At 38.4% G+C, this 14,218-nt stretch overlaps 1 non-coding gene across 1 annotated transcript; it reads right to left on the reverse strand.

Annotated features, from left to right (window-relative positions):
* Positions 1-9,671: 9,671 nt before the first annotated feature.
* Positions 9,672-9,776, reverse strand: LOC141722889 (small nucleolar RNA R71). Its single transcript, XR_012575887.1, has one exon. It is a non-coding gene; the product is annotated as a small nucleolar RNA R71 (small nucleolar RNA).
* Positions 9,777-14,218: the final 4,442 nt, after the last annotated feature.

Raw genomic sequence — 14,218 nt, forward strand, 5'->3', positions numbered from 1 at the left:
ATTAATTTTAGGCTTTTCAGCTTTCTTGGTAAAGTTTGGTTTAGATGACACAGTTTTCTTTTCTTCTTTATCATCTAGGTAACCTAGTCCTTCTTTCCAATTTCCATTTTCTAAGATTTTGTGAGTTGTTCTTCCAGAGTTAGTCCAAGTTTTGATTATCTCCTTTTCCTTTTCTAGTTCAGATTTAAGAGATTTATTCAGTTTTAGCAGTTCAACTTAACATACAGAGCCTCATCTCTTTCTTTATGAGTTTGATGAAATATAACTAACTCTTTTTCTAAGTAGTCATTGTTTCTAAGAGCAAGACTTTCAGATTTTAATCTTTCATTTTCTAAAGTCTGATCTCTAAAACTAATGAACATGGTTTTAAGATATAATCTTAGCTCAGAAATATCATCAGTATGAAAAGCAAGAGTTGAATAAGGTACCTTCAATTCAGCAGTTCAAGAACTGCTATCAGCATTTGCCATCAAAGTATAGTTCATCTCTTCTTCAGAATCTGAAGTGTCTGCCAAGTTTTTCTTCTTTGTGATAAGTGCCTGGCCATTATCACATTTTCCTTTCTTGCAATCCAAAGCATCCCACATTTCCTTTGCAGTCTTGCATCCAATTACCCTGTTTGACATGACATTGTCAATTGCACTATGAAGTAAATGCCTTACCCTTGCATCTTTGGCAATAGATGAGATGTCTTCAGGTGTGTAATCACCTTTCTCCTTTGGTATGGTCTTTACTGGTTGATCAGAAACTGCAACAGAAAGCTTGGTAGGCTTATATGGTCCATCATTAATTCTATCAATGTATTCTGGATCTGTGGCTTCCAGAAACATAGCCATCTTTACCTTCCATATAGGATACTCAGATGCTCTTAGTATGGGAACCCTAATACTTTCATATCAACTGTGGGTTTGATTGTTTTGAGTTTCTTGAGTTTTGGTGAGCTTAGGTGGAGTTTGTATTTCGTCAGACATGATTGTAAACTCGATCTCACTGTTTGTATATGAACAGAGAAGCTCTAATATCACTTGGTAGGTCACACAACACTATAGAAGGGGGTTGAATATAGTGTTTATACAATCAAATCGATTTAGAACATAGAGTAGTAGTTTATTCAATCGTAATAAACTTTGTTACAGTAGGTTAAACTACTCTCTCAGTGATAAACAATATCACTAAGAGCTGCTAGGGTTACAAAGAATAATATTCTCGTGAATGATAACACATATAGTGTAAACCCTAAACTGTGTTTATATAGTACACAGTTACAACATATCTTCTAATTGATATGAAATATATCTCTTCCTAAAATATATCGATCAGATATTATTTTTTTACAAGTCTTCTAGTCGTCCAACTCCTAAAGCATATCTTCCTTTGTTTAGTCCAGATCCTCTCCTAGAAATCACCACACTTTACTTCTGAAGCATATCCTTCCTTAAGTTCTGATACCTTAAGTTCTGATATCTTCCTGTCTTTAGTAAATCCTGATTTCCAGTAAGTCCTGATAAGTCCTGATATTAAGTTCTGAAACTAAACAAATCAGATTAGACATGACATCACAAATATATCTAACAGCGGGGGTCATTGAGAATCTTCCTGCACCCATTTCTGTTAAGGGAATTCACAGTTTTCTTGGTCATGCGGGTTTCTATAGGCGTTTCATCAAAGACTTTTCTAAGCTTTCAAAGCCATTGTGCAGTTTGCTAGAGAAAGATGTTCCTTTCAAGTTTGATGACGAATGTATTGTTGCTTTTGAGACATTAAAGAAGAGTTTAATCACGGCACCGGTCATAACTGCGCCTGATTCGAATGAACCTTTTGAGATGATGTGCGATGTAAGTGACTATGCAGTTGGAGCAGTTCTTGGGCAGAGGAAGAACAACATATTTTATGTGGTCTACTATGCTAGTAAGACCCTAAATGATGCTCGACTTAATTATACTACTACGGAGAAAGAACTTTTGGATATTGTCTATGGTTTTGAGAAATTTCGATCTTATTTACTTGGGACTAAGGTGATAGTTTTCACCGATCACGCCGCAATTCGATATCTCGTCTCAAAGAAGGACTCGAAGTCTAGATTGATTAGAGTGGTTCTTTTGCTCCAAGAATTTGTACTAGAGATCAAGGACATAAATGGAACTGAAAATCAAGTCGCTGATCATCTCTCGCATTTAGAGAATCCTAATGCTACTTCATTGGATAAGACATTGATAAATGAATCTTTTCCCGACGAGCAGCTGTTTGGAGTGCAAGAAGAAGAACCATGGTTTGCAGACATTGTGAACTATCTTGTGAGTAATATCATGCCTCCCGACTTATCGTATGCTCAAAGAAAGAAGTTTCTACATGAAGTGAAGTGGTATATATGGGATGAGCCGTTTCTATTTCGACAAGGAGCTAACCAAATCATCAGGAGATGTATTCCTTACAGCGAAACAGGGGGGATCTTGTGAGATTGCCACTCAACAGCTTATGGAGGACATTATGGTGGAGAAAAGACAGTAGCTCGTGTTCTTCAAGTAGGTTTCTTTTGGCCGACATTATTTAAAGATGCTCACCAGTTTCTTTTGAAATGTGATCGATGTCAACGTGAGAACAGAGGGATGAGATGCCTCTTAATATGCTTCTCGAGGTTGAGGTCTTCGATGTATGGGAAATTGACTTCATGGGGCCATTTGTCTCATCTTGTAACAATCAGTATATCTTGTTGGTGGTTGATTACGTGTCGAAATGGGTTGAAGTTAAGGCATTGCAATGAACAATGTGAAAGTGGTGCTTAATTTTCTTCACAAGCAGATATTCACAAGGTTTGGAACTCCAAGAGTCATAATCAGTGATGAGGGGTCACAGTTTTGCAATCGTAATTTCATTTCTATGATGAAAAGGTATAATGTGAATCATCGTATTGCTACGGCTTATCATCCTCAAATGAATGGTCAAGCTGAGGTATCTAACAGAGAGATCAAGCGCATTTTAGAGAAAGTAGTGTGCCCATCAAGGAAAGATTGGTATTTGAAGCTTGATGAAGCTGTTTGGTCTTATAGAACAGCTTATAAAACTCCTTTGGGAATGTCACCATTTCAGTTGGTCTATGGTAAAGGGTGTCATTTGCCTGTGGAGCTCGAGCATAAAGCATACTGGCCTTTGAAGAAGTTGAATCTGGATTTGGATGCGGCTGGAAAGAAGAGGATGCTTCAATTGAATGAGCTCGACGAGTTTCGACTTCAAGCTTATGAGAATAACAAAATGTATAAGGAGAAAGTCAAGAGGTGGCATGATAGGGGTTTAGTGCTCAAATCATTTGTGCCGGGGTAACAAGTTCTTTTGTTCAACTCTCGTCTCCGTCTTTTTCTTGGAAAGTTGAAGTCAAGATGGCCAGGGCCGTTTATTATCAAAACTGTGTTTCCACATGGAGCGGTGGAAATTTTTGAGAATGATCTGGGCCAAGTATTCAAGGTAAATGGTCAGAGGCTGAATCATTATTATGGTGACACGGCAACCCGTGAGGTGGTTAGTGCCGTTTTATTATCCATTTGATCTCGAGATTCTACGTCGAGCTAGCGATATAAAAGAAGCACTTCTTGGGAGGCAACCCAAATATGCTCGAGGTAACTTAAGTATGTTGTACTTAGTATTTAACTACACATTCCAATCCTTTACACCCATAAATCACATACAAATCATATATATTAACACACTGCTGCCAAAACCAAGACACATAATTTATTTAATTATTGCACTTTAAATTAATAGAAAATATACGAGTCGTTATATCTTTCCCCCTTAAAAATATTGTCCTCAGAATCTGATCTAACCAAACAAGTGAGGATATTTTTCAAGTATATCTGACTCTAACTTCTAAGTAGACTCTTCTACTCGCGGATTTATACAAAGCATACTTACTATAGATAGAGACTCATTCTTAAGGACTCGCTCATAACGATCTAGGATTTGTGTCGATCACTCCACGTAGAATAAGTTTGGATGAGAGCCCATTGGCTCCTACTAATGTACAACATACTAATGTCCCGCGCTGTCTCAGCGCGCGGCCACGCCGTGCCTCGACTTAGAAAAAAAATAGCAGTTTTAAGAGAAAATCAGGATTTTTAGTCAAAAATCAATTTCAAACCGATTTTTACTCTCCCACATGCCATAATTCCCTCTCCAAATCAAACCCTTTACTCTCATTATTCCCATAATCAAATCCCACTTCTATTCCATATATAAATCTCTTTTCACCACCTATATATACATACACCTCATACACAAACTTCTCCACCAATTCACAAATTCTCGAACAAAAATTCTCTCTTAAACACAACTCTTATTCTCTCTACTCACTTCCAATGGCACCCAAGAGACAAAGAACAGAAGTCGACAGCAGCACCACCGATTCATCAAGTGTGGGTGGTGTAAGGCCAAGGTTCTCTACTCCCAAGGCTGAAGCGGAGTATACTAGGCTTCTTTTGAAGCCAATTATCAAGGAATGAGGTTTTCTGCCATCAGGGAAGGATAGTCAGCTGTTGGAGATGATTCTTGAGATGGGCTGGGTTCCTATTTGTGAGGCACCTGCTGCTGTGCCCATGAGTGTTGTTCGTGAGTTCTATGCGAATGCCAAGGCTGAGAAGAATGGCTTCACGGTGGTTCGAGGGAGGACGGTGGAGTATAGTGCAGAGGCTATCAGAACTGTGATGGAGCATCCCGCGAGGAAGCCCGGACAGGACACTTGGAATGATAAGACTCTAGAGGACTTTGATCTGGATCTTATTTTTGCTACTCTGTGCCATCCCGATACTCACTGGAAGATCAAGAGGGGCACGACCAAGTATTTTACGTTCCCGGCTTCCAGAATGAACAGGTTTTCCCGTGCATGGAACACTTTTATATGTGCTAACATCATGCCATCTTCCCATGTGCATGAGATTACTGTATAGAGTGCACGGTTGTTATTGGACATTCTTCAGGGCGATTATATAGATTTGGGGATGGTGATTTATCAGGGGATTTTGAAGTTCTTGAGGGGGAGTACTACGGGGTCTATTCCAAAGTGTCTGTGGTGACGAAGCTGTGCGTGGCAGTTGGTGTTCATTGGCCCACACACGAGCAGTTGGAGATCCCGAGTGCTCCTATTGACAGCACTACTTTGGCTACGATACAAGAATGGAATGGAGGCAAGCCCGATCTGAAGGGGCTTGATTATACTTTTGACCACCTACCTGGTGGGAGGCCAGCTGTTGGGGCCACTCAGGCGAGCAGGACTACATGGAGATCTCAGCTAGGAGATGTGGCAGGGCCATCGTAGCAGGCGCATGAGGAGGAGGAAGGAGCTGATATGGGAGCTGGCATGAGCATGGTGCAGTACAGGCATCTGGCACGGAGGATGGATGCGATGCATGACATCCATGGTAGGTTCGCACGTGATCTCACCCAGGCACTTGGGACAGCTTTCAGAGCCACCGGTGTTGATATCTAGTGGCCAGTTTTAGTGAGGATTCCATGTATCCACCTCTGAACACACCCAACACTCCACCCGTTGAGGGTGAGGAGCCTGATTCTGATTAGGTATGCCTGAATTCCTTACTATTACCTTCACTCAGGACAGTGAATATTTTAAGTTTGGGGATAGTAGATGAAGGAATATGTTTTTGTGTGAGTCTCATATAGTTTGTATATTTATGATAGTTTAGTTCATATAGTTTGCATATTTTGCAATATAGTTTTTTTTTATTTTGATAGTTTTACGTTATTTTGTTCATATAGTTTTCATGCATTTGCATTATAACATGATCCCTTAGATGATTTTCCGATTGACTTGTGATATTGATGCTAGTGTACTGATGTCGTGTTTAGAGATGTAAAGTCGTATTAAGTTTATTTGTATGCTAGAGACACTTGTATTTCACTAAGTCTTATAGGTTGCTAGAGTATTAGATCATGGTTTATTTGTTTGTTGAGGTTTAATCGCTTGTTTATATTTAGAATTTAGGTTATTCTCTTAATAATAAAAGATATGGATATTTAAAAATTGGAGAAAATTGGATTTCATTGCTAGTTGTGTGGCTAGGTATCAAATGGCTAGTAGTCGACTCATATTTATATGAGTAGTTTAGGGTTGAATGAGATGGAGTGAAACACACTCATTCAGAAATTCGTTAAAAGAAAAAAAAAAGAAAAAAAGAAAAAAAATAAGTGTTATGTATAATTGATCACGAGTGGGCTCTTTAGTACTCGATTTATTAAGTTCTTAGGGGACTTTGTGCCTAGTGACCTAAGGCTTTTATAGTCTGGGATCCGCTAACCTAACGCTCGCTACATGGGTATTATTGTATAAGTCTTTTGTGGACCTCACTCATTGCATGATCAAATAAGCATATATGTTTGTTTTGTTTTGAATAAAAGCATGAATCCATATAAATCTCCGATATAAGAATTGAAGTGTTATAAGTTATTTTGAGTCTAACTTTTATTCTGTTTATAAACTTGCGATTGTCTTGGTAAGAAGTGAATAATGATTGTTGATCTAGTTGTGATAGTATACCTGTAAGCAGTTGCATACATGCACGTCTCTAGTTTGTAATTTTATTTGTGATATTTAATTGATCTTTATGCGAATAATTGCATTCGTTGAGGTATTGCTTGTCGATAGGTTTAGTTATTCTATTGGGATCATTACATTCATATTAGTTGCATTCATGCATTTTTATTTTCTTGTTCTTTGAGTCTGTTTATGCTTGAGAACGAGCATCGATTCAAGTTTGGGGGTATATTGAGTGGCATTTATGACACTTTATAATGCTCTAATAAGCTTTGAATTGATGCATTTGTACTCAAGTTGTTAAGTGTTTTAACGTGTTTTCTAGTGTTTTTGCATTTCATGCATTAATCTGTGAATCAGGTGAATTAGTATTGTTTTGGTGCTAATTTGGTGTCAAGGTGGTGTTGGAATAAAAGCTCGTGCAGAGCCGGCTCGAAGCAGCAAGAAAAAAGATGAAATCTGAGTTTTTCCCAGAAGCACGGTGCACCCGCATTGTGATAGCGCGTGGCCGCGCCAGGATTCCAGGAAGGTAGTGCGCCCACGCTATGATAGCGCACGGCCGCGTCGGTGCGAAAAATATGAATCATGATTCTAATTCGATTTCAAGTGGGGAGACTTCCAGATTGCAAAGGGCTGCTATATATATTTAAATAAGAACATTTTCATGAGAGAGACATACCAGAGCGCAAGGAGAGTCGTAAGAAGACCGTTTTTAGCGCGATTCAACAAAGACGCAGAAGATCTTGTTTTTACTTGTGAATCTTTGTTTTAAGTTGTATTTGGAAGCTAGTTTTCTTACTTGTGAACCTTAATCTTGTTTTTACTTGTGAATCTTTGTTTTAGCGGATTTATTTATGGATTTCTTTAATTAAATTGTTTTGATGCCTTGGTATGTGGTGATTGATTGATATATTAGTATTGGTTGTGCGTATTCGTCTTATGAGCGTTGTGAACTTATAAGATAGCGTGTTAATTCTTAATGAAGCGACAGTGAATTTAAGGATTTAGAACTTGCCATGCTAGCATAGGTTCATGTATTGTTATTCATGTTTCATCGGTAATTTTAACCATCTTACTTGCCCTGTGTAATTAAGATAGATAACTTGTGCTTAAACCATTATGTTGTCAAATTCTATAGACATATAGGGTCTCAATATAATTGGTGTCTATTCAGCTTCTATCTCTTTTGTGGATGTATGGTAGTATGGTACTCGTGCATCGAAAGTTGGCGTTTATTAGTTTTATGTTATCTGATTAGTGTCATCACCATTGCATGCTAAGGTTGAGAACAATAAGGCTATTGAATGAAGTATTTAATGAAGTTAGAATCACATGTTTGTCATATATATTAATTCAGTCAATATTAATCTCGTAGTTATAATTGTTAGCTTAATTCTTAGTTATAAACAACCTCAATTTGTTATCGTCTTAGCATTGAATAATAACCATACATTGTTGCGTAAGTGTGTGAATTAATTAGTTAACCAATACAGTCTCTGTGTGAACGAACTAGAAAAGATTCTATACTACTTGCGAACGCGCATACTTGTGCGCGGTCGCGCCAAGTCATTTTCACAGAATCCTAATTCCAGTCTGATTTTGAGAGTTTGGAAGACCAGAATGACCAGAAGCCTATATATACCAATAAAAAGATGTTTTTAACAAGAAGGAGACATGGGAGAGCAATAAGAAGACCTAGAGAGCACGAGAAGGCTATGGAGAAGAAGACTTTTGTTTTAACAAGAAGGAGACATGGGAGAGCAATAAGAAGCCCAGAAGACTTTTGTTTTAATGGTTGAGCAATAAGAATCCATGGTGATGATGAGTTCAGTTATGAACTAATCGTTATCATGGAGTTTTAACGGATTTATTTATGGATTTCTTTAGTTAAATTATTTCGAGACCTTAGTATGTGGTGATTGATTGATATCCTAGTATTGGTTGTGCTTATTCGTCTTATATGCGTAGCTAACATATAAGATAGCGTGTTAATCTCTATTGAAGTGAAGTGAATATAGAGGTTTAGAACTTACCATGCTAGCATAAGTTCATGTATTTGTTATGCATGATTTGTAGGTAATTTTAACCATCTTACTTGCCCTATGTAATCACGATAGATAACTTGCACATTAAACCGTTATATTTTCAATTCTTATAGACATATAAGGACTAAGCATAATTGGTGTCTATTCAACTTCTATCTCTTTTGTGGAAGCTTGGTAGTAGGGTATTCGTACAACGAAAGTTGGCGTGTACTAGTTTCGTGTTATCTGATTAGTGTCATCACCATTACATACTAAGGTTAAGAACAAAAAGGCTATTGAATGAAGTATTTAATGAAGTTAGGATCCCATGTTTGTCATATATAGTAATTCAACCTCAATTCTCTTAGTTAATGTTATTTAGTATAATCTCTTAGTTTAATCAAAAGCCAATTTGTTATTTGTCTTAGCATTGAGCGATAACCATACATTGTTGCATAGGTGTATAAATTGAACTTAACCTAAACCAGTCTCTGTTGGAATGAATCTAATTTATATCTTATACTACATGCGAATGCATATACTTGCATAAATATTAGCGCGTGTTTTCGCCCTAACAAGTTTTTGGCGCCGCTGCCGGGGACTCAGTGTTGTTAATTTTTTAGTTTATGTGCTTGTCATCAGTGGTCGTTAAAGTTCACTGACTCGGATTCTTTTACTTTCACATTTTATTTGTTTGTGTTTCAGTTACTCATTACAATGGGAGATTCAGCAGCATGAACGAAAGCCTTGATGGATTTTTCTCAACCCAAGATCAATGAAATTTAATCTAGCATTGTCAGGCCATCTATCATAGCTAATACTTTTGAGATCAAGCCTGGCATAATTCAATGGGTGCAGAATTCAATCCAGTTGTGGGGTTCTTCAACGGAAGATCCCAATATGCACATTAGGGATTTTATTGAGATATGCGACACCTTCAAGTTCAACGGTGTTTCTGAAGATGTTGTGAAGCTAAGACTATTCCCATTCTCTCTGAGGGACAAGGCTAAGAGCTAGTTAAACTCTCTACCAGCTGGTTCGATTACTACTTGGGAAGATCTTGCTCAAAAGTTTCTCACTAAATTCTTCCCTATGGCGAAGACAGCTGCAATCAGGAATGTTATTACTCAATTTGCGCAGCAATCGGGAGAAACTCTATGTGAAGCCTGGGAGCACTACAAGGAGATGCTTAGGAAATGTCCTCATCATAGAATGCCTGATTGGATGATCATCAAGTGCTTCTATAATGGTTTGGGAGCATAGTCAAGACCCATGCTCGATGCAGCATTAGGTGGAGCATTATGGGCAAAGAGCTATGAGGAAGCTTATGATCTAATTGAATTGATGGCTGCTAATGAATATCAGTATCCAATCCAGATATAACCACAGGGCAAGGTAGCAGGAGTTATTGAAGTGGATATAGCTACGGCTATCACTGCTCAACTAAAGGTGTTTTCTATGAAGATCAATTCTCTGGCTAACTATGGTGTTAATCAGATAACCACAGTTTGTGAGATGTGTGCAGGTTTGCATGCGACGGAGCAATGCGCTATATCTAGTGAATCAGCTCAGTTTGTGAGCAACTTTCAGAGATCGTAGCAACCAGTTCTAGACACTTATCATCCTGACAACCGGAATCATGCTAACTTCAGCTGGAGCGACAATCAGAATGTGGTACAACAGCCTTATCAGCAGTTTGGATCCAATCAATTCAATCCTCCGGGTTTTCAGCAACAATTTGCACCAAGACAACAACTCCAACTTCAACAACAAACTCATGATGCAGGTCTATCTTCGAATGAAAAATCTGAATTGGATGAGTTGAGGCTTATGTGCAAAAACCAGGCTCTTATATGCCAAAGCCAGGCTATTTCTATCCAGAATCTGGAGAACCAGATAGGACAAATTGCTAACGCCTTATTGAATCGACTACCAGGAACGCTTTCTAGTGATACGGAAGTTCCAAATAAGAGGGAAGCAGAAGAGCAGGTTAAGGCAGTTATATTGAGTTCTGGGAAGGTTGCAAGCCCTGAAAAATCTCAAGTTCAGAAAATGTAGTTGTGGCTGAAAAAGATGTGCAGAAGGAAGCAGAAGTGGAATCAAGGAAGAAAACTATGGAACACACTCCTCCTGAGGGTAATACAGGGGAGAAACAGGTCTATCCTCCACCTCCTTTTCCTAAGAGGCTGTAGAAGCAGAAGTTGGATAAGCAATTTGCTAAGTTTCTGGAGGTGTTCAAGAAACTTCACATCAACATACCATTCACTAAAGTACTTGAACAGATGCCTAGCTATGCGAGGTTTATGAAAGTATTCTCTCTCAGAAAGTGAAGCTCGATGACTTAGAGACCGTTGCTCTTACGGAGGAATGTAATCATGTGTTGCAACAGAAGTTGCCTCCAAAGCTTACAGATCCTGGAAGCTTCACTATTCCTTGCACCATCAAGAACTTGTCTTTCGACAAGTGTTTACGTGACTTGGGAGCTAGCATCAATCTGATGCCCTTGTCTATCTTCAAAAAGCTTGGTCTGCCTGATCCGAAACCAACATACCTGTCATTGTAACTAGCTGACTGTTCCATCGCTATTCACGTGGTATAGTGGAGGATGTCTTGGTCAAGGTGGATAAACTCATCTTCCCTGCTGACTTTGTAATTCTTGACTTTGAGGAGGATAAGAAGATTCCCATTATTTTGGGAAGACCATTCTTAGCGACTGGCCGAACTATGATCGATGTGCAAAAAGGAGAGCTTATGATGAAGGTTCACGATCAAAAGGTCACTTTTAATGTGTTCAAGGAAATTAAGTTACCCACACCCAAAGAGGAGTGCTTTAAAGTAGAGTGGGTCGACTCTGTAGTAAATTTGGAACTTGAGCAATTGCCAAAGTCAGATACCTTAGAGAGATCCTTAATGGGGAAATAAGTTATTGATGACAAAGAAGGGGCAGAGCAATTACAGGTTTTGAATGCACCTCCGTGGAAGAGGAAGTTGGATATGCCATTCGATTCTCTTGGGTTAGCAGAGCTGAAAATTTATCACGAGCGTTTTCAACCATTTATTGAAGAAGCTCCCACACGTGAGCTCGACCCACTGCCTGATTACTTGAGTTATGCATTCTTAGGTGACCGGCTAGTTTCTCCCGTGTTTACAGATGGTCCCTCTTGTGCACCACAGATAGTTGATAGGTTTGGTCTTGGTGATGCGCAGTATAGAAGGTTGATTCGGCGTATTGAGGCCATGTGTGACATCCATCGATGTTTTGCTGAAGATTTGACACACGCTCTCGGTACTATTTTCTGAGACTGGTGTCGAGGTTGATTGGCCACCTGATCCTCTAACCGAGGAGGGTGATCTTTCTGACGACTAGGTATGCCTGAAATCCTTATTATTACCTTCAATGAGGACAATGAAAATTTTAAGTTTGGGGGTGATAATGTAAGGATTAGTTTGTGTGTGTGTAAGGATTAGTTTGTGTGTGTCCATATAGATTCATATAGATTCATATTGCATTATTAGTTGTAGTTCATTCATATTTTTGCATGATTGTTCATTTAGGACATATTTGTTTGCATTTTTGTTCGTGTTATTATGAGAGTCCATATAGTTGCATTTGCATGCATATAACATGATCCCTTAAGTTAAGCTATTTCTGATTGATTGATTGATGTTGATGTGAGTGTAGTGATGACGAATAAAGGGATATTTAAGTTCTAATGAATTGATTTGCATGCCAGAAATAAATATTTTCACAAAGTCTTATAGGGTTGCTTTTGATCTAGATCATGATCATACTTGTTTGTTGTTGAGATTTAATCACTTGATTATATTTAGAATTTGTGATATTCTCGTAATGACGTAAAAGCACTAATTTTTAAACTGGAGAAAAGCAGGATTTCATTGCTAGTTGTTGTAAGGCTAGGCTTCAAATGGCTAGTAGCAGGCTCATAATTTTATGAGTAGTCTAGGGTTGAATGAGATGGGAGCGAAACACACTCATTCAGAAATTGTTGAAAAAAAGAATAAAAAGAAAAAAGAAAAAAGAAAAGAAAAAAGTATGTGTTTATGCATAATTGATCAAGATTGAGTTCTTTAATACTCGAGTTATTAAGTTCTAGGGGAATTTATGCCTAGTGACCTAAGGTTTTTATAGTCTGGGATTTGCTAACCTAACGCCCGCTACATGGGTATTATTGCATAAGTCTTTTGAGACCTCATTCATTGCACAGTCAAATAAGCATCTTTGTTATGTATTCAATAATAGCGTGAATCCTTGTGTAAATCTAGTAGGAAGGAGGTGTTACGAGTCATTATGCGTTTATTATCTATTGTATTTGTAAACTTGTGATTGTTTCGATGAAAGATAAGTTATGGTTATTGATCTAGTTTCGCGAGTATATTCGTTAAGCATCCACACACACACGTTCTGGTTTGTGAGTTGATTTATGAGATTTATTCGAACTCTGTTTTGAGTCATTGCATTCTTAGAGGCATCGGCTTATTCATTTGGTTATGGTTATTCTGAGGTAATCGATTGCATTATCATTTAGTTGCATTCATGTAGTTTCATTCATGCATTAGGTTTGTTTTATAGATTTGAGTCTATTTATGCTTGAGGACAAGCATCGATTCAAGTTTGGGGGTGTGATAAGTGGATTTTATATCTACTTGGAACGCTTCATTTCAGGCTTAACTTGGTGTTTTGGACTTAAGTTGTTGGTATTTTTGATGTGTTTTGTGTTTTTGCTTCTCAGGCAGTAGTTGGAGGATGAATGGAGCTTTTTTCTAATACATGCTAAAAAGAGCCAAGAATCTAAAGTCAAGGCTATTACCAATTTTTATAGGATCTCGAGAGCTTCGCATGGACTATTGAATCGTCGAATTCTGATAAGCGGAACTCAACTTACAAGCAAAAGAAGAAATTGAAGAAAAAATCCAGAAGCACGGCGCGCCCGCGCTGGGAAGCGGGGCGGCCGCACTGAAACAACAGAAGTGTGGCGCGCCCACACTGTGAAGAGGGGCGACCGCGTTGGAACCACGGAAACAGAGCGCGCCCGCGCTGGGATAGCGCGCGGCCGTGCTAGGTCGTTTTCACAGAATCCTGATTCCAGTCTGATTTTGAGAGTCTGGAAGCCCAGAATGACCAGAAGCCTATATATACCAATAAAATGACGTTTTCAACAAGAAGGAGACATGGGAGATCAATAAAAAGACCTAGAGAGCACGAGAAGGCTACGGAGAAGAAGACTTTTATTTTCTTTGATTTAGGCGATACTAAGATGCTTGTTTTCGATTTGTCTTTGAACCCTAGTACTCTTATATTGTTTATTATCATGCTTTCATTGGAACCCATGGTGATGATGAGTTCAGTTATGAACTAATCATTATCATGGGGTTCTAACGGATTTATTTATGGATTTCTTTACTTCAATTATTTCGATACCTTCGTATGTGGTAATTGATTGATGTGGTAATTGATTGATATCCTAGTATTGGTTGTGCTTATTCATCTTATATGCGTAGCTAACATATAAGATAGCGTGTTAATCTCTATTGAAGCGATAGTGTGGTAATAGGTTTAGAACTTGCCATGCTAGCATAGGTTCATGTATTGGTTATGCATGATTCATCGGTAATTTTTACCATCTTACTTGCCCTA

The sequence above is a fragment of the Apium graveolens genome, chromosome 4 (genome assembly GCF_009905375.1).
Source record: "Apium graveolens cultivar Ventura chromosome 4, ASM990537v1, whole genome shotgun sequence".
NCBI classification, from domain to species: domain Eukaryota; kingdom Viridiplantae; phylum Streptophyta; class Magnoliopsida; order Apiales; family Apiaceae; genus Apium; species Apium graveolens.